Genomic DNA, 24562 nt, shown 5'->3' with positions numbered 1-24562 from the left:
CAATTCTAGGTAAATTATAGGTCTAAATGTGAAAGGTTAAAAAACTAATCTTTTAGGATAAAACTTGAGGTAGGCAAATGTTTCTCACCATGACACAAAATAACGAGTTATAAAGGAAAAAAATGATACATTGGACTACGTTCAGATCAAAGACTTCTGTTCATCAAAAGACACCATTAAAAGTGTGAAAAGGCAAGCACAGAGTGGGAGAAGATATTTACAATAAAGGACTCACATGGCAGGCTGGGATGCACAATTCAGATTCCTCTTCAAGAGAAGATTCACTGCAGACCTGTGAGGAGTGTGGTTAACTCACAACCTCCTGCTGTTAGCTCCTTCAGGTCCACATCAGCTTTTGAGCCCAGGTCATGTTCTTGTGGTGACTCTTGACCAATGATTGAGAAAGGCACTGATAACCAACCATGTTCTTTGCAGGGTGTTCCTCAACCAAAGATAAACAAGGCATTCGTACAAGGTCCTAGCTGTTTCCACCCCACCATGGGACTCCTCTAATGGGCAGCCTTTGCTCCAGAGCTCCCTGTTGGGCTGTCAGAGAGCTTCAGGTCTACACTGTAGTCTGATGGCCCCCTCCCAATCCTGCTTTCTCTCCTTTTCTTTCACTGGTGCTACTCCACCATAAGCTTTTCATACTACTTACTCCACCTCAGTCTCTGCTTCCCAGAGAACTCAAATCAGTTCAACTTATATCCAGAATACATTAAAAGAACCACTTCACATCAATAAATAAAATGGCAGACAACCCAATAGAAAAACAGGCAACATATATGAATAGGCACTTCATAAAAGAGAATATCCTAATGGCCAATAAATAAATGAAAATGTTCTTATATTAGTTTCCTGGGATTGCTATAACAAATTCCCATAACCTTGGTGGTTTAAAACTACAGACATTTATTTTCTTACAATTCTGGGGGCTAAAAGTCTGAAATCAAGATACTGGCAAGGTCACACTTCTTCTGGAAGCTCTGAGGGAAAATCCATCCCTTGCCTTTTCTGGTCTCTGGTGGTTGCTGGCATTCCTTGGCTTGAGGCTGCATCATTCCAATCCCTACCTCCATCTTCCCTCCACCTCCTCCTCTGTGCCTCTCTCTTATGAAGATATCTGTTATATCATTTAGAGCCCACTAGATAATCCAAGATAATCTCTTCATCTCATCCTTAATTTAATCACATCTGCAAACACTTTACTATATAAGATAATATTCACAGCTTCCAGGAATTAGGACCTGATATCTTTTGAGTGCACCATTCAGCCCACTCAATCTTGTATCATTAGTTGTCAGGCAAATGCAAATTAAGATCACAACGTGCTGTTACTTTACAACCACCAGAGTAGCTAAAATGAAAAAGGTGACATCAAGTGTTGGCAGAAATGTGGAGCAACCAGAACTCTCATACATTGCTCATGTAATAAATTGATACAACTATGCCACATAACTGGGTGGCAGTACTAAAAGCTAAGCATAGGCATACCCTAAGACCCCAAAATTCTAGTCCGAGGTATGTGGCAGTTTTAAAACACAGCTGCAAATTCTTTGACACTCCTTTTATCAAAAAACAGATGTCTATATCCACTGCCTTTGAATCACGGAGGGTTTATGACTGTTTTGACCAATAAAGTGTGGTGTTGGTGACACTGTGACTTTTTTTAAAATAATAATTTATTTATTTAGGCTGCACCGGATCTTAGTTGCAGCAAGTGGGATTTTTGTTGTGGCGTGCGGGATCTTTAGTTGCATCACTTGGACTTCTTAGTTGCGGCATGCGTGTGGGATCTAGTTCCCCAACCAGGGATCGAACCCAGGCCCCCTGCATTGGGAGCACAGAGTCTTACCCACTGGACCACCAGGGAAGTCCTGACACTGTGTGACTTTTGAAGCCAGATCATAAAAGGTCTTACAGCTTCCATTTCAATTGCTAGAATACTTTCTCTTAGAGCTCCCAGTCTCCAGGTAAGAAGTCTGACTACATGAGGCCCCCATGCTGTAAGGAAGCCTCAGCCACATGGAGAGACTGTGGACAAGTACCCTGAAGTCCAGTTCCAGTTTAGCCCAGTCTTTGAGTTATCCCAGCCCAGACACCAGATAAGTGAGTGAAGAAGTCTCCACAAGATTCCAGCCCCTGGCCATTGAATCACCCCCAGCCATTTGTGTTTTCCTAGCTGAGGCCCCAGACAAGGTAGAGCAGAGTACAAATTGTACCTTCTGTATCTTATCCAAATTCCTTACCCACAGAATCAATGAGTATACTAAAATGAGACTGTCATGCAGCCATAGGTAACTGAGACAATACCTAACAGAAATATGTATATAAATTCACTGAAATATAAATACAAGGATATTCATAGCAGCACTATTTGTACTAGCTCCAAACTGGTGACTACCTCAAAATGCCTATCAGTAGTGGAATAGATTAATAACCTGTGGTATATTCACACAGTGGAATACTACACAACAATAAGAATAAACAAATTACGGGCACACAAAATAATATGGTTGATACCCACAAACATTTAGGGCTTTGAACAACACAATCCAGACACAAAAAACATATATTGATTATTCCATTTATACATAATTTTTATAAATTTAAAAGTAGGCAAAACAAAGCAAATCTATGATGTTAGAAGTCAGGATAGTGGTTACCCTTGAGGGAAGTAGTAGCTAGAAGGTTTATACTCCGGGTAGTGTTCTGTTTCTTGAGCTGAGTGTCGGTCACATAGGGTTGATCAGTTTGTGAAAATTTGTCAAGCTGTATACTGTAAATTGCACATTTTTATGTAAATATGTTACATTTCAATAAAAATGGAAAGAAAGAAATCTGTGCCTTGGAAGCCATGAAATAGAGTATTTCAAAGGGAGAAGGATGGACAGCACAGAGACAGTAACTGAAAGATGATGGTCTTGAGGCTTAAAAGAAACAATCTTGGTTCCAAGTTTTCAATGGAACTTTACTACCAAAAAAATCCCAAGACTGGCCTGATATAACTTGTGAGTGTTAATTCAACCCACTCCAAAGCACACTGTAAACCCCAAGTCTGCACCAGCAGAAGCAGACTGAAGACAATGAGGCTCCGAGAAGCAGACCTTCCAGTGCCCACACAGATGTGGCCATGGAGGATGAGAGACGGGGAAGAAACTGAGAAGGCAGAGCCACAGCCACGAAGGACCTTTATGTCCTATAGCGTCTCTCCCTTCCTTGTACCATCCAACTGACTGGTACATAGGTGTGAGGGCTGGAGCTCCAGAAGCCACCTTGGACCTTGAGAAAGGAAACCATGGGCTATGAAGCAGTGGGGTGATGAGATAAAAGACCCAGAGAACTTGGCAGTGAACCAGGCAGCGGACCCTACTGCCAGGGCTGGAGGTCTCCGCTATCCTGCTCAACTGCACTTGGTGATTGCTACAGACCAGTGACTGCTGCATGCTGCCCATTCTCCCCTTTTTTAAATGAGAGTTTTAACCACTAAAACCTATTCTCAATCGTTGTTCAGCAGATGGGTTGTCATTTAGTTTATAGGTCACTGGACCATGAAGAGTCACATCTGAGCCTGAAAAGAAGGACTTTGAGCTAGATGTCAGAGGGTGAGACCTCTGAGGTTTCTCTTTTGGAAGATGAGTGTATTCTAGATGGGGGAAGGGAGTATAAAATGGATGTTTAACAGCCAAAAGACAGACTGTGATAGAGATTTGCTACTTGCCTATGCCAGGAGCCATTGTCCTCCTTTTCCTTATGTCAGAACCACAAATTTAAATGGGAAGGTAGGCAGGAGCAGCGAGGACGGCGGAGGAGGGGGCCATGGCTACGATGGGGGTGCGGAATGGGTGGAAGAGGCGTCTGTGAGGGCGGTGAGGTCTCAGAGGAACGTCGTGGGGATCCACGACTAGCATCTGTTCTACAAGACGAGTAACAGCCACCTTCTTTGCCGCTTTGCTGAAGTGGGGGAAATTGATCACGTGCACATATTTCTGAGCATATTTGTGCCTTGTTGATTGGGGAAGAACATGGCTATGTCACATTTGTTGTGGAAAAGAAATGTTTTCTTGCCCACAGGGTAATTTTAGCAGTCAGGTGCCAATATTTTGGAGCATTACTATATGGTGGAATGTGACAATCTCAGCCTGAAGTCAAAATCCCTCTCCAGGACACCACTGCAGAAGTCGCAATGCTACTTCCATACATCTATTCAATACACTAGGTAGGCGAGGCTGACAGATAAGAAGGAGGAGGTGGGCTTCCCTGGTGGCGCAGTGGTTGAGAGTCCGCCTGCCAATGCAGGGGACACGGGTTCGTGCCCCGGTCCAGGAAGATCCCACATGCCACGAAGCAGCTGGGCCCGTGAGCCATAGCCACTGAGCCTGCGCATCTGGAGCCTGTGCTCCACAACAGTGAGAGGCCCACGTACAGCAAAAAAAAAAAAAAGAAGGAGGAGGTGCTGCTGGACTTTTTGAGCCTGGCTATAATATGGATTTCCAGAGCTGGAGGACTCTACCTCTGAGTACCTCTGCACCATACTTAACACGCAGAATGTCTGTATGACTTTTGATGTTTCCAGTCTCTACTCGCTTCCCAAGTTAACTTGGATGTGCAGCATGTTTATGGACAGAAATGTTCAGGAGGTGTTCTCAAGCCAAGGCTTCCTCTCCCTTTCTAAAACAGCACTTTTAAACGTCGTATTAAAAGATTCATTTGCAGCTCCCGAAAAAGATATTTTCTTAGCCTTGTTAAACTTGTGTAAGCATAATTCAAAGGAGAATCATGCTGAAATCGTGCAGGCTGTGTGGTTGGCTTTGATGAGCCTCACTGAACTTCTGAATGATGTGAGGCCTTTGGGACTGTTGTCCCCTGATGCCATTCCGGATGCTATTAAAGTTCAATCAGAGAGCCGGGACATGGACCTCAACTATAGAGGCACGCTCATACCAGAAGAGAACATTGCAACTATGAAGTATGGAGCCCAGATGGAAAAAGGGCAGATGAAGTCGGCCTTATCAGATGGTGACACTCAAAATTATGATTTGGATCATGGATTTTCTAGGCATCTGTTTGATGATGACTGCCATTCCGGCATCGAGATTATGCCGTGTCAGCCGTCCATTAGCAATCATATTCGGATACTCCTGTTGGACCGAGATAGCCGGTCTCATTCATATTCCATTGAAGTGTCAATGGATGAACTTGATTGGATCAGGGTGATTGATCATTCACGATATCTGGGTCGTTCTTGGCAAAAGTGATATCTTCCAGCCCATGTCAGCAGGTATATTCAAATAGTTGGGACTCATAACACAGTGAATAAGAGTTTTCACATTGTGGCTCTTGAACGTATGTTTACAAACAAAGCCTTCACTCTGGAGGAGGGGCTAATAGTGCCCATGGAGAACATTGTAAACACTGCTGATTCTGCCAGTATGATTGAAGGGGTCAGTCGGGGCCAAAATACCTTGCTGAAGGAGGACACCAAGAACTCTGATTGGGATTCTGGCTATACATGTCATCAGCTGGGAAGTGGTACAATTGGGGTTCAACTGTCACAGTCATACATCATCGGGTCAATGTGGTTATTACTGTGGGACTGTGAAGATCAGAGCTACAGCTATTATGTTGAGGTTTCCACCAACCAGCAGCAGTGGACCACGGTAGCCAAAAGAACTAAAGTCACCTGCAAGTCCTGGCAATCAGTAACTTTTGAAAGACAGTCAACCTCCTTCATCCGAATCGTTGGAACACACAGCACTGCAAACAAGGTGTTCCACTACGTCCACTTTGAGTGTCCGGAGCAGCAGAGCAGCCAGAAGGAGGAAAACAGTGAGGAATTGGGGACAGGGGACACCAGCCTGGCCAGTCAACAGCTCGACCTGCACGTCCTGTAGGCGCCCAGTGGCAACTCACTGCCTTCCAGCCCAGGCTCCAGCTCATACTCAGCCATCCAGCAGCACCGATAAAGGTAGTGCACGTGTGGAGTGACTCGGGTGGGCCCAGATGGTGCAGGAACCGTGTCCTCCCAGAGCCGGGATCCCTGTGGACTACCCCCCCATCCCTCCCTGGGAGGAGCAGACCTGGCTGCAGAAACGGACACAGAACAGGTTTCCTCCCAAGGACACAGAAGGGCTGCTTTGTTCTCTTCGATTTGTTCAAATCAGGCTGGTCTCCAGGGGGAGAAAGTGGGTCTTCAATCTTCATCAAGTCCCCTATTAACACCCTACCTCTCTAATCTAACCCCACAAAGGGCACGGAAAGAAGTAGTAGACAGGCCCGAGTCGGAATATAAAAATGGCATATGAACACGGGAATGGAAGAGAATATATTAAGCCTTCATTACCTGGAGGCACCCTTTAGGAAATGGGTTTCCATAGAGTGTTTACTTTTATGCAGCACATTGCCCTGGCAACTAAATGATTTTTTATTTCTTAAAGTTATTCTCCATTTGCTGAATCATAGGTGTTCCAGATCTTTTTGAAAGGCTCCAACAGCAAATCGCTTGTTTTAATCCCTTTTGATGCTATAATTTTCCTTCCTTAGTTCTGAACGGTTGAGCGTGGGGTAGAGCTGAGAAATATGGTGCACATCTCCTAAATGAGGCACAGATGCAGTTAATCATGGCACCTGGTCTGACAAGGAAAACCCTTTGAGGAAGTTCAACAAAATACACAATAAGCGGGCTTCCCTGGTGGCGCAGTGGTTGAGAGTCCGCCTGCCGAGGCGGGGGACGCGGGTTCGTGCCCCAGTCCAAGAAGATCCCACATGCCACGGAGAGGCTGGGCCCGTGAGCGGTGGCTGCTGGGCCTGCGTGTCCGGAGCCTGTGCTCCGCAACGGGAGAGGCCACAAAACAAAACACAATAAGCAAATCAATCTGTGTTAATAATCACTTGAACTGCCAAGTTATTAACCTGTCATTCCTGAAATGTATCCAGCCTTTAAATTTGGGAGGTTGACAGGAAATAGTGATTATTCCACCAGCTAATTTAATGTTCAGAAGTACAGATAGATGAATGTATACCAACTTCTGGTTGGGCTGGACCTGTCCTTGACTTGCCACAGGTTAGTGGAGCCCTGTGGAGTCAGCCTTCCTGCCAGTTGGTGTCAGGAACGCAAAAGTGGGCCTTTCCCACACACACGGTGGTGATCAGTCGTTGCTGTTTTCTCCCCAGACCATAATACTCAGCCAGGGATTGGAAAAAAAAAAATCAGTTCTAAGAAGCTTACCTCTTAATCCTCACTGAAACGATCTCATCTGACAGTTGTCACTTGATCTGGCTCTGTGTGTCTGAGTAATTTCCAACCCAGTGCTAACCACCCTGTGTTAACTTGATGAGACTGTGTCCGGTTTTTGCTAATTCCCAGAGTTCTCCCCTTGGCTGGCTGTTGTGATCAGGTCCTCTGCACACACTGCTTGGAGGAGGGGGTGGGGCCGACTGGGGGCCCTTTCTGTCTTAAAGACACATTCATCTTGGGTGTACAAAGAGCCAGTGGGTCAGCTGTTTCCTCCTAGTGTGACATAGCTGTGAGTGATTTATCAGTATTGGAATAGTAGGATATCTTCAAACTGCGTGATTAAACAGGAAGGTTGTCTTTCTGCTAGTCAAACAAACAAACAAACAAAAAAGCAAATAAATAAATAAATGGGAAGGTAATTCAACCTACTAAAGTTCTGTAATTCCCAGCCTCACTTATAGCAAGGTGTGGTCATGTGACTAAATTCAAGAATGACAAACTGAATTGGGAATTCAGTTCTCTTCTCAATACACAAACAGAGGCCAATAAACAGTTCAATGATATCTTCAAAACATGAAGAGAAAATAACTGTCAGTGTAGAATTTTATATCCGGGGAAATTCTCATTTGAAAACAAGAGCAAAATAAAGACATTTCAGACAGGACTTATACCCACAGACCCTTGACTGATAGAACTTCAGAAGATATACTTCAGGAAAAATAAAAACGACCTCAGAAGAAAAATCAAAGGTGTTAGAAATGAAAAATGAGCAATAAAAATTTTAACCATATGGAGAAATCTAAATACACACTTGACCATGTAAAATCATCTTCATCGTCATCTCTAATTTGTGTGGTTAAAAAGAACTAAAATTCTGGACAGCGATAGCATATAATTTGGGAGAGAGTAGTTTGAGTTAAAGCATTCTAAGGCCTTTGTATTTGGGGAAGGAAGGTAAAGATAGTAACTGTGCAGATGCTATCAATGCCCTGTCTGTATAGCCTTGGGCTTTACCATTTCTGGACTCTAGCTTAACTTATAACTGGAAACGTTTGAACCTTTTCCTGAGGGCTTCTTCTGGCCATTACAGCTCCCTTGTACATGGGCAGGACAAGCTGGAAGTGCTGAGGAATTAATGTCTCCAAAAGAAGCCCTCGACTAGGAACTGATAGGAGTTAGCTGATAAATACTCCAGCTCCTGCATTCCTTGGCACACATTCTACACTGTCTCCTTGAGCTTCCTATTGGGGTTTAGCTCTAGTTGGCCACGTTGGTAACAAAAATAGAGACCCTTGATTAGTGTCCTTCCCTTCCCTGTCTCATCTTCCTTTTCCTTTATCAGTGTTTACTCAAGCCATCTCCCCAATAAACTATTTTACTCAAATTCTTACCTCAAGTTCTGCTTCTGAGGCAACCCAAACTAGCATGCATACTAACTTTGGACTTTGTTAAATATTTGTGTTAAAATTTCTCAAATAGCCATTTAAAAAATAGTAAGAAAAAAAAATGGAAAGAGAGGAAAAAATCCAATCAGTTAAAGTGGAGTCAAGAAAGGGTGGAGAGATGTACCATGTTCTTGGATTGGAAGAATCAACATTGTGAAAATGACTCTACTACCCAAAGCAATCTACAGATTCAATGCAATCCCTATCAAACTACCACTGGCATTTTTCACATAACTAGAACAAAAAATTTCACAATTTGTATGGAAACACAAAAGACCCCGAATAGCCAAAGCAATCTTGAAAACGAAAAACGGAGCTGGAGGAATCAGGCTCCCTGACTTCAGACTATACTACAAAGCTACAGTAATCAAGACAGTATGGTACTGGCACAAAAACAGAAAGATAGATCAATGGAACAGGATAGAAAGCCCAGAGATAAACCCACACACATATGGTCACCTTATCTTTGATAAAGGAGGCAGGAATGTACAGTGGAGAAAGGACAGCCTCTTCAATAAGTGGTGCTGGGAAAACTGGACTGGTACATGTAAAAGTATGAGATTAGATCACTCCCTAACACCATACACAAAAATAAGCTCAAAATGGATTAAAGACCTAAATGTAAGGCAAGACACTATCAAACTCCTAGAGGAAAACATAGGCAGAACACTCTATGACATAAATCACAGCAAGATCCTTTTTGACCCACCTCCTAGAGAAATGGAAATAAAAATAAACAAATGGGACCTAATGAAACTTCAAAGCTTTTGCACAACAAAGGAAACCATAAACAAGACCAAAAGACAACTCTCAGAATGGGAGAAAATATTTGCAAATGAAGCAACTGACAAAGGATTAATCTCCAAAATTTATAAGCAGCTCATGCAGCTCAATATCAAAAAAACAAACAACCCAGTCCAAAAATGGGCAGAAGACCTAAATAGACATTTCTCCAAAGAAGATATACGGACTGCCAACAAACACATGAAAGAATGCGCAACATCATTAATCATTAGAGAAATGCAAATCAAAACTACAATGAGATATCATCTCACACCAGTCAGAATGGCCATCTTCAAAAAATCTAGAAACAATAAATGCTGGAGAGGGTGTGGAGAAAAGGGAACACTCTTGCACTGCTGGTGGGAATATGAATTGGTACAGCCACTATGGAGAACAGTATGGAGGTTCCTTAAAAAACTACAAATAGAACTACCATATGACCCAGCAATCCCACTACTGGGCATATACCCTGAGAAAACCATAATTCAGAAAGAGTCATGTACCAAAATGTTCACTGCAGCTCTATTTACAATAGCCTGGAGATGGAAACAACCTAAGTGTCCATCATCGGATGAATGGATAAAGAAGATGTGGCACATATATACAATGGAATATTACTCAGCCATAAAAAGAAACGAAATTGAGCTATTTGTAATGAGGTGGATGGACCTCGAGTCTGTCATACAGAGTGAAGTAAATCAGAAAGAGAAAGACAAATACCGTATGCTAACACATATATATGGAATTTAAGAAAAAAAATGTCATGAAGAACCTAGGGGTAAGACAGGAATAAAGACAGAGACCTACTAGAGAATGGACTTGAGGATATGGAGAGGGGGAAGAGTAAGCTGTGACAAAGCATGAGAGAGGCATGGACATATATACACTACCAAATGTAAGGTAGATAGCTAGTGCGAAGCAGCTGCATAGCACAGGGAGATCAGCTCATTGCTTTCTGACCACCTAGATGGGTGGGATAGGGAGCGTGGGAGGGAGGGAGACACAAGAGGGAAGAGATATGGGAACATATGTATATGTATAACTGATTCACTTTGTTATAAAGCAGAAACTAACACACCATTGTAAAGCAATTACAATCCAATAAAGATGTAAAAAAGAAAAGGATGGAAAATAAGAAAAAATAAAAGTAACATAAATAGCATAAAAGGAGAAAAGAAAATTCATTCAAATATATCTGTAATAAGGACTTCCCTGGCAGTCCAGTGGTTAAGACTTCACACTTCCACTGCAGGGGGTGCTGGTTCGATCCCTGGTTGGGAACTAAGATCCCACATGCCATGCAAGATGGCCAAAAAAAATTTTTTTTAATCTGTAATAAATGTAAATGGGCAAAAATCTCCAGTTGAAAGACAAAGATTAACAGCTTGATTCTTTTTATATTACAGCTATATGTTGTCTTTAATCTCAAGGGTAAAACATAAGAATAATAAAGGTTGAAATTAAAAGCATGGAAAATGATATATCAGGCAAATTCTATTGAAAGAAAGCTGGGGCAGCTAGACTGATAATAAATGAAATAGACTTTAAGGTTTAAAATATTACTAGTTATGAAGAGTTACACATATTGATACAAAATTTATTTCACAGGAAGATTTAATAATTCCAGACTTGCAAATATCTACTAACACATCTTCCAAATATAGAGAGCGATTTCCAGTTTCTGCATATAAGGAGCTTGGAAGTCACCACTCCATCCTAACAACAAGTAAAAAGCTGGACAAACTGAAAAATTAATAATTCTTTTTAGATCTGTGAGAGAAGTAAGGTCACAGGACAAACTTCTGGTCCCCAAGTTAGAGAAACAGATAAGTGGTTAAAGAGAATCACAACATACCAGAGCAGAAGTCTATGCAGGAAGCAGCATGGGGTAGGGCAAACTTATAGTTGATGAATTGCTGGACAAATTTGAGAGTTAAAAATTATGGGGGGAGGGGCAAGAGTGTGCTTTGTGAGTTTTACCTCTAGGAGCTCTACCCTGTTCTCACAGTAAATATCAAGAAAAAAAAAAAATCCCCTTGTGCTCTGAGCAGGGTGTGGGATGGGGGAGGAACTACTTTTAAATATACAAGACACTCTGTTCTTCTTAACAAGGTCTGCCCTTAGAAGAAACTAGTTAACCAAAGCCTAACCTGCTGGGTTTTATCAGAAATCTAACTGACCTGGAGGAAGGGAAATACCCAATTCCAGCCCACTCTACTCTTCCTGTCCCACCTAAGGGGCAGAAAAAAACTGAAAACTCTGTGAAGTTCATAGTCCAGAGACGTAGGCTCACCAAAAGACTGAGATCTAATCATAGGACTATATAGAATGCTTCTCCTTTCCTTATACTTGCCAGCACATCACTAAAGTCCTGTTTACAACTGATCCATTTACCCATTACATCATGCCCAGCTATCAAGAAAAAATTACAAGGAGGGCTTCCCTGGTGGCACAGTGGTTGAGGATCTGCCTGCCAATGCAGGGGACGTGGGTTCGAGCCCTGGTCTGGGAAGATCCCCCATGTCACGGAGCAACTAGGCCCGTGAGCCACAACTACTGAGCCTGCGCGTCTGGAGCTTGTGCTCCGCAACAAGAGAGGCCGCGACAGTGAGAGGTGCGCGCACCGCGATGAAGAGTGGCCCCCGCTCGCCGCAACTAGAGAAAGCCCTTGCACAGAAACGAAGACCCAACACAGCCAAAAATAAGTAAATAAATAATTTTTTTTAAAAAAGAAAAAATTGCAAGGAAAAAGAAACAGTTGGAAGAGATAGATCAAGCATTCGAACCAGACTTTGGATGTTGGAATTATCAGACAGGGAACCTAGAATAACTATGATTTATATGTTAAGGTCTCTAAGGATAAAATATTCTGCATGCAAGAACAGATGAGCACTGTAAGAAGAGAGATGAAAACACATCATTACAGATCCTTTGGAGGTTAAAAAGATAATAAAGGAATCCTATGAACAACTCTATGCCCACAAATTTGATAACACAGATGAACCGGACCAGTTCCTTGAAAGACACAATATGCTCATTTAAGATAACAAAAGGCAGAAGAAGAAATAGACAATCTAAATAGGCCTATATTTATAAAGAAATTGAATTGATAATTAATAACCTTCCAAAACAGAAGGTACCAGACCCAGAGGGTTCACTGGTGAATTCCACCAAATATTTAAGGAAGAAATTTTTATCAATTCTATATACAATCTCTTTCAGAAGATACAAACAGAGGGAATACTTCCTAACTCATTCTATAAGGCCAGTATCACCCTAATACCAAAGTCAGACAAAAACATTACAAGAAAAGTAAACTATAGACTAATATCTCTCATGAATACAGATGCAAAAATCTTCAACAAAACATTAGCAAATTGAATCCAACAATGTATAAAAACAATTATACACTATAACCAAGTGAGATTTATCCCAGCTATGCAACGATGGTTCAGCATTTGAAAATCAATTAATGTAACCCATCACATCAACAGGCTAAAGAAGAAAAATCATATCAATAGATGCAGAAAAAGCATCTGACAAAATCCAAAACCCACTCATGATAAAAACTCTGAGTGAACTAGAAATACAGGCAACTTCCTCAACCTGAGAAAAAAATATCATGTCATGCTTAATGGTGAGAAATTAGAATCTTTCCCCCTAGAATCAGAAACAAGGTAGGATGTCCTCTTTCACTGCTCTTTTTCAGCATCATGCTAGAAATTCTAGCTAATGCAATAAGATAATAAAAGGAAATGAAAGGTATACTGTTTGAGAGGAAGAAATAAAACTGTTTTTGTTCAAAGATGACATGATTATCTATGTAGAATATTCAAAAGAATAAAAAAAAAAACCTCCTGGAACTATAGGAGATTATAGCAAGTTTGCAAGATACAAGGTTAATATACAAAAGTTAATTGCTTTCCCATATACCAAAAATGAACAAGTAAAATGTGAAATTAAAAATATAATACCATTTACATTATCATTTTCCAAAATGAAATACTTAGGTATAAATTTAACAAAATATGTACAAGAACATATGTACAAGGAAAACTACAAAACTCTGTTGAAAGAAATCACAGAACTAAAGAAGAGGTTATTCCATGTTCATGGATAGGAAGACTCAAGATTGTCAAGATGTTAGTCCTTCCCAATTTAATCTACAGTTTCAGTGCAATCTCAGTCAAAATCCCAGAAAGTTATTTTGTAGATATTGACAAGTTGATTCTAACGTTTTTATGGAAAGGCAAAAGAATAGCCAACATAATATTGAAAGAGAACAAAGTTGGAGAACTGATACTACCCAACTTTGAGTCTTACTATGAAGATACAATAATTAAGACAATGTTGTATTGGCAAAAGAATAGACAAATAGATCAACGGAACAGAATAGAGAGCCCAAAAATAGACCACATAAATATAGTCAACTGGTCTTTGACAAGGAGCAAAGGCAATACAGTGGAGAAAAAAACAGTCTCTTAATCAAATGGTGCTGGAACAATTGTACATGCACATGTAAAAACAAAAAATGAATGTAGACATAGACCTTATACTTTTTACAAAAATTAACTCAAAATTATATCATAGACCTAAATGTTAAATGCAAAACTATGAAGCTTCTAGAAAATACCATAGGAGAAAATCTAGATGACCCTGGATTTGGTGATGACTTTTTAGATATGACAGCAAAGGCATGACACACATGAAAGAAAAAATTGTTAAGCTGGACTTCATTAAAGGTAAAACTTTCTGCTCTTGGAAAGTCACTGTCAAGAGAATGAAAAGACAACTCACAGACTGAAAGTACCTATTTGCAAAAGACACATCTGATAAGCGACTATTATTCAAAATATACAAAGAGCTCTTAAAACTCAACAGTAAGAAAATAACCTGATTTTAAAATGGGTCAGAGAGTACAGCAGAAACTAACACAACATTGTAAAGTAACTATACTCCAATAAAAATTAATTTTAAAAAAATGGGTCAAAGACCTTAACAGACACCTCACCAAAGAAGAAATACAGATGTCAAATAAAAATATGAAAAGATGCTTCACATCATAAGTCATCAGGGAAATGCAAATTAAAACAACAACGAGATACTCCTGGACATATATTAAAATGTTCAAACTCCAGAACACTGACAACACTAAATGCTGGCAAGGTTGTTGGGCAACAGAAACTCTTCATACACTGCTGGTGAGAATTCCAAATAGAGCTGCCACTTTGGAAAAGAGCTAGGTGGTTTCTTACAAAATGTAAACATAGTTTTACCACGGGATCCAGCCGTTGTGCTCCTTGGTACTTACCCAAAGGAGTGGAAGATTTACGTTCACACATGGAGCAACCTTAAGTGTACATTACTAAGTGAAAGAAACCAATCTGAAAAGGCTACATATTGTATGATTCCAAATTTATGACATTCTGGAAAAGGCAAAACTATGGAGCCAGTAAGAAGATCAGTGGCTGGACTTTGCTGGTGGTTAAGAATCTGCCTGCCAGTGCAGGGGACATGGGTTTGAGCCCTGGTCCAGGAAGATCCCACATGCTGCTGAGCAACTAAGCCTGTGCACCACAACTACTGAGCCTGAGTGCTAGAGCCCGTGAGCCACAACTACTGAGGCCTGCACACCCTACAGCCCATGCTCCGCAACAAGAGAAGTCACCACAGTGAGAAGCCCGCGCACCATAACAAAGAGTAGCCCCCACTCGCCGCAACTAGAGAAAGCCCACGCACATCAACGAAGACCCAAAGCAGCCAATAATTAATTAATTAATTAATTAATAAAAAATCAGTGGTTGCCAGGGATTAGCGTTGATGGAGGTATGAACAGGTAGAGAACAGAGGATTTTCAGGACAGTGAAACAATCCTGTATGATACTATAATGGTGGATACATATCATTATACATTTGTCCAAACCCATAGAACATACAACACCAAGTGTGCACTAATGTAAATTATGGACCTTGAGTGATGATGTGTCAATGTAAATTCATCAGTTGTAACAAATGTACTACTCTGGTGGGGGATACTGGTAGTGGAGGAGGCTATGCATGTATGGGGACAGTGGGTAGACAGGAAATCTCTGTACCTTCTGCTCAATTTACCTGTGAACTTAAAACTGATCTAAAAAAGTTGTTGTTTTTAAAAAATAGCAAACAAAAATTAGAATAACAAGGAGAAATTGACTTCTCTGTCATCATAATAGGAGATTTTAATGCACCTCTTTGTAATTTACAAACTAAGTAGATAAAAATACCAAATAAAAATCAGTAGGAATACTGATGATTTTCACAACGCAAAAATGCTTGACTTACATAGAACTCTGCACTAATCAATTTAGGAAAACGTTTTTTCCAAGCACCCAAGATAATGTTTTACAAAACTTGACCACACACTAGTACATAAAGCAGGTCTAAATAAAGTTCAAAGAACTGAACACACTTATCACATACAGATTCATACAGATCTCATTCTCTAACAAAAACAATGAATTTAGTCAGTAGCAACAAAAAATCTATACATTTGTAAATTAAAACATATCAACTAAATAACTCATGCCATGGGTCAAAGAAAAACTGATGGTCTGTGGTTCCAAACTTTTACAAGGTGAAACTGCTAGGGAAAAACCTCTGATGGTAGAATGACTGGAGAACCTTTCAGAAAATGCTGACTTTGAAGCCACTTTTACTTCTTCAGCTTTCTCTGGGTAAAGAGGACCTCTCTTATCTAATGCTCATCTGTCAATCATGATTGGCCTTGCTTAGGTCAAGTGTCCATAATTGAACCAATCGCTATAGATAGAGAGATGGGGTTCTCTGATTGACCAGCCTGGGCTAGGTTCCGTCTTTGTGGAGATGAAAATAGGGATGGGAGTGTCTTGACTGCTAGACCCTTCAAGACCACGTGGGGTCAGAAAAATGGTCCTTCCTGGGAAGGAAGCTTGACAAACAAAATCATCCTTCTTCTTATAAATACAGTTCTATAAATATCCCTCTATAAACAAACACTAAAAACCAAGATCATGTTTAGTTGCCACATTCAGTCTCAAGACGAGAATTTCTGGTTGAGATTTCCTCTCCCATCAGGTTCCAAAGCGGCCTTTCATGGATTTGGCAGCCTATAGCTAAAAGATAAGTGTAACCACCATCACCACCACCTCCAATATACCCAGCACCCAGTGACAAAAAGACAACAGAAACACTGCAATAAGTCTCCCATTTGGTAACAGAGAGAAGGAAAAACCATGCAGAGCACTCCTAGGATACTCCACGCTCTGCAGGGCAGAAAGAGGGACAGCCCAGGCAATGCAGCCAGTGTCTGGTCCAGCCAAACCAACTGCTCCCTTTCCTACTAATTGCAAGGACCCCCTTGTCTAGGGGTTGCTAAGGCCACTGCTCAGTAGGGTGTAGGGGAAGTCTCCCCATCGGGAGCTATGATTGGCTGCTTTGAAGGGACTATATGGAAGGGAGTGAAATGCTTCAAAGGAAGGGATGCTGGGTAGACAAAGACAAGAAAGGTTCACCATAGAGGGGCAAGAGAAAATGAAGGCCAAATAGTAGGATACGCCTTGGAGAGTGACTCTGTATAAGTTCCCGAACATTTCTTATAAGGGACCTCCAATATGACTCTGAGTTTCCTGACGATGAAAGCCGAGAAGGAAACATGATCAGTGATACAAACCAGATGCTAGCCGAGGTCTCCAGGCCCCGGAGAGGTCCAAAGAATGTCCCAAGTTTCCTTCTGTTTCCCTGGAGGCTTCCTTTCTCACAGTTCTTGATTCCACAAGGGGTACCTCTCTTCCACACCACGTGGCTCCCAGATGTGACCTCTACTTTGACTTCTACAAAAGATTCCATTCACACTAGTGAAGATTTACACAGGAGGACATGGTTGGGAGGATGGGGGGTGGTCTTCAAATGTCCTTTGGCTCCTATTATAGGTTGAATTTTGCTCCCCCCCAAAACTTATATGTTGAAGTCCTAACCCCCAGTCCCTCAGAATGTGACTGTGTTCAGAGATAGGGTCTTTATTTATTTAGGCTGCTTCAGGTCTTAGTTGCGGCATGCGGGATCTAATTCCCGGACCAGGGATCGAACCAAGGCCCCCTGCATTGGGAGCGTGAAGTCTTAACCACTGGACTGCCAGGGAAGTCCCTAGAGATAGGGTCATTAAAGATGAAGTTAGGGCTTCCCTGGTGGCGCAGTGGTTGAGAGTCCACCTGACGATGCAGGGGACACGGGTTCGTGCCCCAGTCTGGGAAGATCCCACATGCCGCAGAGCGGCTGGGCCCGTGAGCCATGACCGCTGAGCCTGCGCGTCCGGAGCCTGTGCTCTGCAACGGAAGAGGCCACAACAGTGAGAGGCCCGCGTACCGCCCCCTACCCCCCCACCAAAAAAAAAAGATGAAGTTAAAAATGATGTCATTAGGATGGGCCCTAATCCAATATGACTGGTGTCCTTATGAGAAGAGGAGATTAGGACACAGACATGTACAGAGGCAAGACCATGTGAGGACACAGGGAGAAGGCAGCCACCCACAGGACAAGGAAATCAACCCTGCTGACACCTTGATCTCAGACTTCTAGCCTCCAGAACTGTGAAAAAATTAAATTTCTTTTGTTTAAGCCACCCAGCCTGCAGTACTTTATTGTGGCAGCCCTAGCAAATTAATATAGCACCTCTGCCACTGGCCTTCACCACGCCCACCATCTCACAGGGATCCCTTCCCACTTCTCACCTGGCTTCCCTGAATTTCCTCTCCTCCTTCTCAGGGGTCAAATTCCTCTTCTTATCTCAGGTAGAGCAGTCTGTGACTCATCTTGAGTTGCTCGACTTAAGGAAACACACAGATCTTGTGTCCCTACTCCCACGCCTCTCAGCTTATCAAAATCTTTTCCCAAACGAGCACTATTTCCTGCCTAAGAAATAACAGCAATTAAAGATCAAAACAGTTCCCCTCCTTTTAGCGTTGTGCCTGTGATGAAGACAATATGCATGTTAGAGAAGTGCCCCTATGACCCTCATGTAAGGGACACTGAATCACATTCAGGGTGTCCACCACCAACGCCCACAAGAAACCCAATCATCTCAGGTACACAGTGAGAGCCCCGCACCCAAGGGCAATGATCATGGAAGCAAGTAGGATAGTTTGAGGGAAAGTCAGTGTCCAAAAAAAGGAGTTCAAGTGCACAGCCTTTGATAATCTGGCTCCATCAAATCTAAAGGAGATACCCTACATATTCTCCAGGAAATTCTCTGTGAGGGTTGAGATTATCGAGTTGGCAGCAGTAATTCAAATCTAAAAGCCTCACAAGGCCACCACACTCCTGCAGTGCAGTTGTAGATTATAGCAGATATGTATAGTTTTAAAATCAACCCAACAGTAGATAGGGCAAAATACTATTCTTGTGCTCATTTTACATTTGAGGAAATTGAGGTTCAGCCTGGTTGAGCAAGGTCAAGGTCAGAGCCAAAGTTTGTATCCTGGTCCATTTGATGCTGAGGCCTCTAAACTTCTAAAACTGAGTTCTTGACCATTCTTACTTAGTTTGAAAAGCATTACAAGTTAGTGGTTAAGAGTGGAAACTGTGGGTTCAAATCCTGGCTTTATTATTTAGTAGCTGAGAGATTTTGTGTACGTTACTTAACCATTCTTTGCTTCGTTAATGGTAAAGTAAGGACTGTCATAGTCCTTGTCCCACAGGGTTGTTGTGAGTATTAACTGAGCTTAAATAATGTCTGGCAGGTAGTACGTACTCAATGCACTTTTATTCCTCTCCAATTAGAGCTTCTAGCGTCTGTCTTATCTGCAGCAGTAGATACGTAATAAGCACCTATCAAGTGCTAAGCTCAGCCCCTGCCTTCAAGCTGCCCTGGTAGAGGGGGTGGGGGGTAGATGCTAAACAGCTGAGGTGCCATTATCCCATGTGGGTGGCACAGCCAGCTTCTGAGAACAGAATGACAGCATGCCTGTGGGAGGAGAATGTGCACAGTGCAGCCATGTCTGCTCTGGACGTAGGAGAATGGGGACCGATCTTCCGGGAGAGGCATGGTGTGTGCACACAGGGTGTTATCAGGAGCTGGTGGTGAGCAGTGGGTACTGGCAGGAGTCGGGGGTAGAGTTGTTCCGAGCAGTTTATTGGGGCAGAATAAAGGGCGATTGGTCTACAGATGTAATGATGAAGATCAGAGATGCTTTTCACCTGGCACCTGGAGGGATGGCTCAGATTGGCATTTTAAATAGTTCTGGCCAGCCTGGGGGTGGTCTGGGGGATAAGGGAGACTGTTAGGCAACTGTCATCTAGAAAGATTCCATTCAGATCTCAACGTGCTGGGGCATGTGTTCCACGGAAACTAGGTGGCCTGAGTGTGCCCGTGGTGGAAAGAGGGAAGGTCCCACCCGGGGCGGCCAAGCACAAGCTCTAGGCATGTTCCATCCACTTCAGTTCACCCTGTGAGGGTGTGATGGCCCAAGAAAGAGCCTACATGCTAAGAGAGGCCCAAGGCCTGAATACGTGCAGGAAGGATCAATCCACGTGGCCCTGAGCTTCAGAGCAACACTCCAGCGAGTTGGATAAAGCATGCGACCTTCTGAGGAAATGATCCACCTGAGAGGCGGCTGTGTGCTGCTGATCAGACAGGGGTTTCCTGCAGCACAATGTGTTCTCCCAGAGTTTCACCTGACCCTGGGCTAGAAGTTAACTGACAACATCTATATAAGGGACTTCCCTGGTGGTGCAGTGGTTAAGAATCTGCCTGCCGATGCTAGGGGAAACGGGTTCGATCCCTGGTCAGGGAACTAGATCCCACATGTCACGGAGCAACTAAGCCCGCGTGACACAACTACTAAAGCCCGCGTGCCTAGAGCCCGTGCTGGGCAACGAGAAGCCACCGCAATGAGAAGCCCCTGCACCGCAACGAAGAGTAGCCCCCGCTCGCAGCAACTAGAGAAAGCCTGCACGCAGCAATGAAGACCCAACGCAGCGAAAAATACATAAATTTATTTTAAAAAATCTACATAAGCCTGGGAGGTGCAGCTACTCCTTCCCCTCAGAAGAAATGTTTTTGGACAACTAAGCAATATTGAAGAGCTGGAACCATCAGGGCAGCTTTCAGATTCTCAGTGGCCGTGAGAGCAGTAAAATCTCCAAGACATCCAGCTGTTTGGGAAATAATCAAGTCAAAAGCTGCTGAATCAAAGGAAAGAAGGAAAAGAGGGAGAAGAAGGGCGAGGGGAGGGAAAGAAGAGGGCTGCGTCCTCACGAGCAGGGCCCCGCCCCTCATCACCTAAGCACACCTGGCCTGCCTGCCACTCGTGTTCCTGAAAGAGCTTCTGCCACACCCTTTGATGGCACAACCTTCCTTCTGCTGGATTTGCCCTGCCCTGATCTGGTGTTTTCTCTCAAGCCAAGTAACCTGACCTATCCTCCAGGGGGCCCCTTCCATGTTGGCCGGGGGGCCATATGACACTCCAGCGAACCCCACCCTCTTGTCCCTCAAGCCATCCCTCTGGACACTGGACACCAGTGACCAGTGATATGCCTGAAGGTGAGCCTACTGGCACCTATGTTACTTGGTGGCTTAGGGAAGTCCCTCTTCAGGGATGACTGCACAAAAACAGCTGTTTGTTGTGAGCATCTTGTGGCAGCAGGTCCTTTTGTGTCTTTGGTTTCTTCCCAAAGCGCCAAGCAGAGGACAGGCATGTAGGAATTGTCTCATGCGTGCTGTTTGGAATGCCGTGTTTGCCTCAGAGCGCTACCATCTGTTTTGGTGGCGCCCCTACCTCACCTCTACGGAGAGCCCACCGCTTGGTGGTGAGATGAGGCCATTTGGCGGTGGCTGGGCTCTGATGCCAGGGCTGGTTAAGCCCCGGGACGTGTGATGAGGTGCCAAGGAAGGGAGAGAAAGTTCGCTTCTGCTTCCTTCCTTGTTTCCATGGGCACACACTTCTGTGTGTGCAACGGAGTTGCTTCCGTCCTGATCCACAAACAGCTCTGAGAGTTCCTGGCCACCACATCGGTTCTCCCTCTGGACACAAGCAAGGAACTCCCGGTGTCCATGGCAACAGCACTGCTTTGGATCCCATACAAAAACCCAAGACAGGCTCTCAGAAGTGACTGCTGATTCTTGCTTTTGATTTTGTGCCTGGTAATCTGACCCAGATGGACCACCCACTTCTCACCCTGGGACGTAGACCGCAGCTCCGACGCCCTGTAAACCCCGTGAGACGTGGAAGGGTGATAATAACAGGCACCTGCTCAGGGCGCCGCTGTTTACGAGGCTCTGTCATCGCAGGGTTTCTCCCATCCCCCACGGCTGTCCTCTGAGATAGCGTTGCCACCATTTTAAGGGTGAAGAAAGGGGTTTGGAGGGGTGGGATGAATTGGGAGATTGGGATTGACATATATACACTCTTGATATTATGTATAAAATAGATAACTAATGAGAACCTACTGTAGAGCACAGGGAACTCTACTCAGTGCTCTGTGGTGACCTAAATGGAAGGAAATCCAAAGAAGAGGGGCTATATGTATACGCATAGCTGATTCACTTTGCCGTACAGTAGAAACCAACACAACATTGTAAAGCAAGTAGACTCCAATTAAAAAAATTTTTTAAATAAAATAAGATATTTCCTGGAGGGGAAAAAAAAAAAGAAAGGGTCTTAGAGAGGCCAGGCCTTGTCCAGTACCACACAGAGTGGCCTCTGGGCTCCAGGTTCAAGGCTCTTTGCATGCAGACGGGACCACTTTGGGGTCAGGAGTGGTGGGAGCGTCTGGGCTCTCTCCCCACTCACTCCTTCCCAGGGGCGTGCCCTCTCCTTCCTTCCTGGACAGGGCAACACACGCTCGCCACCCCGTTAGCACAAGACTCACCGGTTCTGAGCTTGAGGTAAAGGATATTCAAGGCAGCCTCTGTATGAGTGGTCCATCCTCCATCCTGAGAAGAGGCACGTGAGGCAGAAGCAAACCCGAGGTACCCTGGGCACAGGGCAAAGTGGGGGAACAGGGTGGTGGGGCCTTGGGGGTGTTTAAGTAGCTCCTGTTCTCAAGTGTTTCCTCAGCCAGCAAAAGTACACATGAAAAATAAAAACGTAAAAATAAACAGTTGTTCCATTTGTACACGGTTAAGAGCTTGCAGAAGGGCAAGTTCTGGTTTTTCAACATAGTTTCAGGTTACGAGTAGAACTGTAGCCCTCATTACTGTCCCCAAGTTAAACTCCAGGGCTCCCTTTGCCCTAGAACAAAGCTCTGGCTTTCAGACTTCCTGGGGCCACCATAATTAACGTCTTCCATGTAAATTGTTTTTCTTTTTGTTTAAATTTGAGGGTTCCTTCTGGCCTGCCCTTCTCCTTAGATTCAAATCACATTGTGTTAGGGGTTTTCACCTACACAGTCTCATGAAATTCTCCCAGGCAGCCCATGAGGTTGGTTTCTTCTTTCAGTTTTAGAGGTAAGGAAACTAAGGTTTCGAGTGATTAAGTCATCTGTCCAATGTCACCAGACAGTTCTGGCCAACGTTACCCTGACATATGTGGACAGGACATGGACCCATCCAGGGTCAGAACCTTTCCTGATCCCACTCATAGCATTCTCAACTGTCCTGTTTATGTTTTGCTTAAAACTTCCCCCTCCCCCAGTCTCAATCACATCTTTCAAGTTACTCAGTTATTCATGTGTCTGGATTTATCAATCTGGCTCTCCTTCCAAAGGGCTGACCTTCCCCAATGTCCCTTCTCATCCTCTCAGGACAAGGAGCCTCATCACAGGCTATAAAGGCTCCCTGAGGATCTGTTAAGAATAATCTATTCTCTGTACATGAAACATCCCTCCCTCTGCCCCAGTTGCTCCTGCTATAGTGGATGGAAGCAGCTATAGATTTTGTTTGCTCAATAGTCCTTCTCATTCTCAGTCTTCCGGTAACAGTGCTCTTCTTTTTTTCCCTTTGGGCAACTTCCCTTCCCCTGGACCTAATCCTTGCCTGTCCATCATGGTTCTCCTCCATACCCTGGCAACACAGGAGAGATGCATGACTAAATTTCAGCCAATCAGAGGACCTGATCCCTCTGGCCATTGTGATTCGTTCAAGGATGAGCATGTGACCCAATCCAATGCCTACAGTTTTCCCCTCTTCAAGTAATGACGCAATGAATATGCTATACTGATAGTGACATCTTTTTTCATTTGTCCAATCATTCATTTGTCCAGGATAAATGCCTGGTTTGGAATAGCTGAGTCATATGTATGTGCGATTTAAACATGGACACATTTTGTGAGGTTGCCCTGCAGAAAGGTTGACCCAAATTTACACCATCCCAGCAATATGTGTGAGTCGGCTCTGCACACCCCAGCAGCACCTGGTGTTGTCAATCTTTCAGTGTTTGCCAGTCTGAAAAGCAAAGACAGCTGTTGAAATCTGTTCCATTCTGGGCCTCTTTCTGGGTCATGTTCCCACATGCCTGCCCCTAAAGTTACCTACCCCCAACCTTGCTTCTAAATTGCTTGCCTGGTCCTTTGTCCAACTTTATTGGTCTGCTCTGTCCTGGTCTCACTCTACTAGACTGGAAAATGAGTCTTTATCTCCCTTTTCTCTTTAAGCTCCTTGCTGGTGCTATGAACAGTTTAGAACCCTGTAATTATCTGTTGAATGAAAGAACGAATGGAGTGAATGAAAACCCTTCTATGATCCATCCTTCCTCTGTTCAGTTCGGAGCAGTGCCATGGAGCAGTGCTAACCTGCGTTGATGAATGCCCAAGAACATCACATTTCAAGGATCCAGAGAACCTAACCGTTATATTGTGGGTTTACGATCAGAACACAACTATCCCATTCCAGTAATGCCACTCCCCACGGAATGTCCTTGATTAACACATTTTTACTGATATCTGCTTTTTTTGTGTGTGTGTGCGGTACGCGGACCTCCCACTGTTGTGGCCTCTCCCGTTGCGGAGCACAGGCTCCGGACACGCAGGCTCAGCGGCCATGGCTCACGGGCCCAGCCGCTCCGCGGCATGTGGGATCTTCCCGGACCGGGACACGAAGCCGTGTCCCCTGCATCGGCAGGCTTACTCTCAACCACTGCGCCACCAG

General features: G+C 43.6%; 1 pseudogene; it reads left to right on the top strand.

The window, feature by feature from the left end:
* Positions 1-3914: 3914 nt before the first annotated feature.
* Positions 3915-5966, top strand: LOC114901041 (annotated as a pseudogene).
* The last annotated feature ends 18596 nt before the right edge of the window (positions 5967-24562 follow it).

Source organism: Monodon monoceros, unplaced genomic scaffold, assembly GCF_005190385.1.
Source record: "Monodon monoceros isolate NGI ecotype Baffin Bay Population unplaced genomic scaffold, NGI_Narwhal_1 Super_Scaffold_19, whole genome shotgun sequence".
Taxonomy (NCBI): domain Eukaryota; kingdom Metazoa; phylum Chordata; class Mammalia; order Artiodactyla; family Monodontidae; genus Monodon; species Monodon monoceros.
The sequence above is the reverse complement of the archived record's forward strand: the minus strand, read 5'-3'. Positions and strand labels throughout refer to the sequence as shown.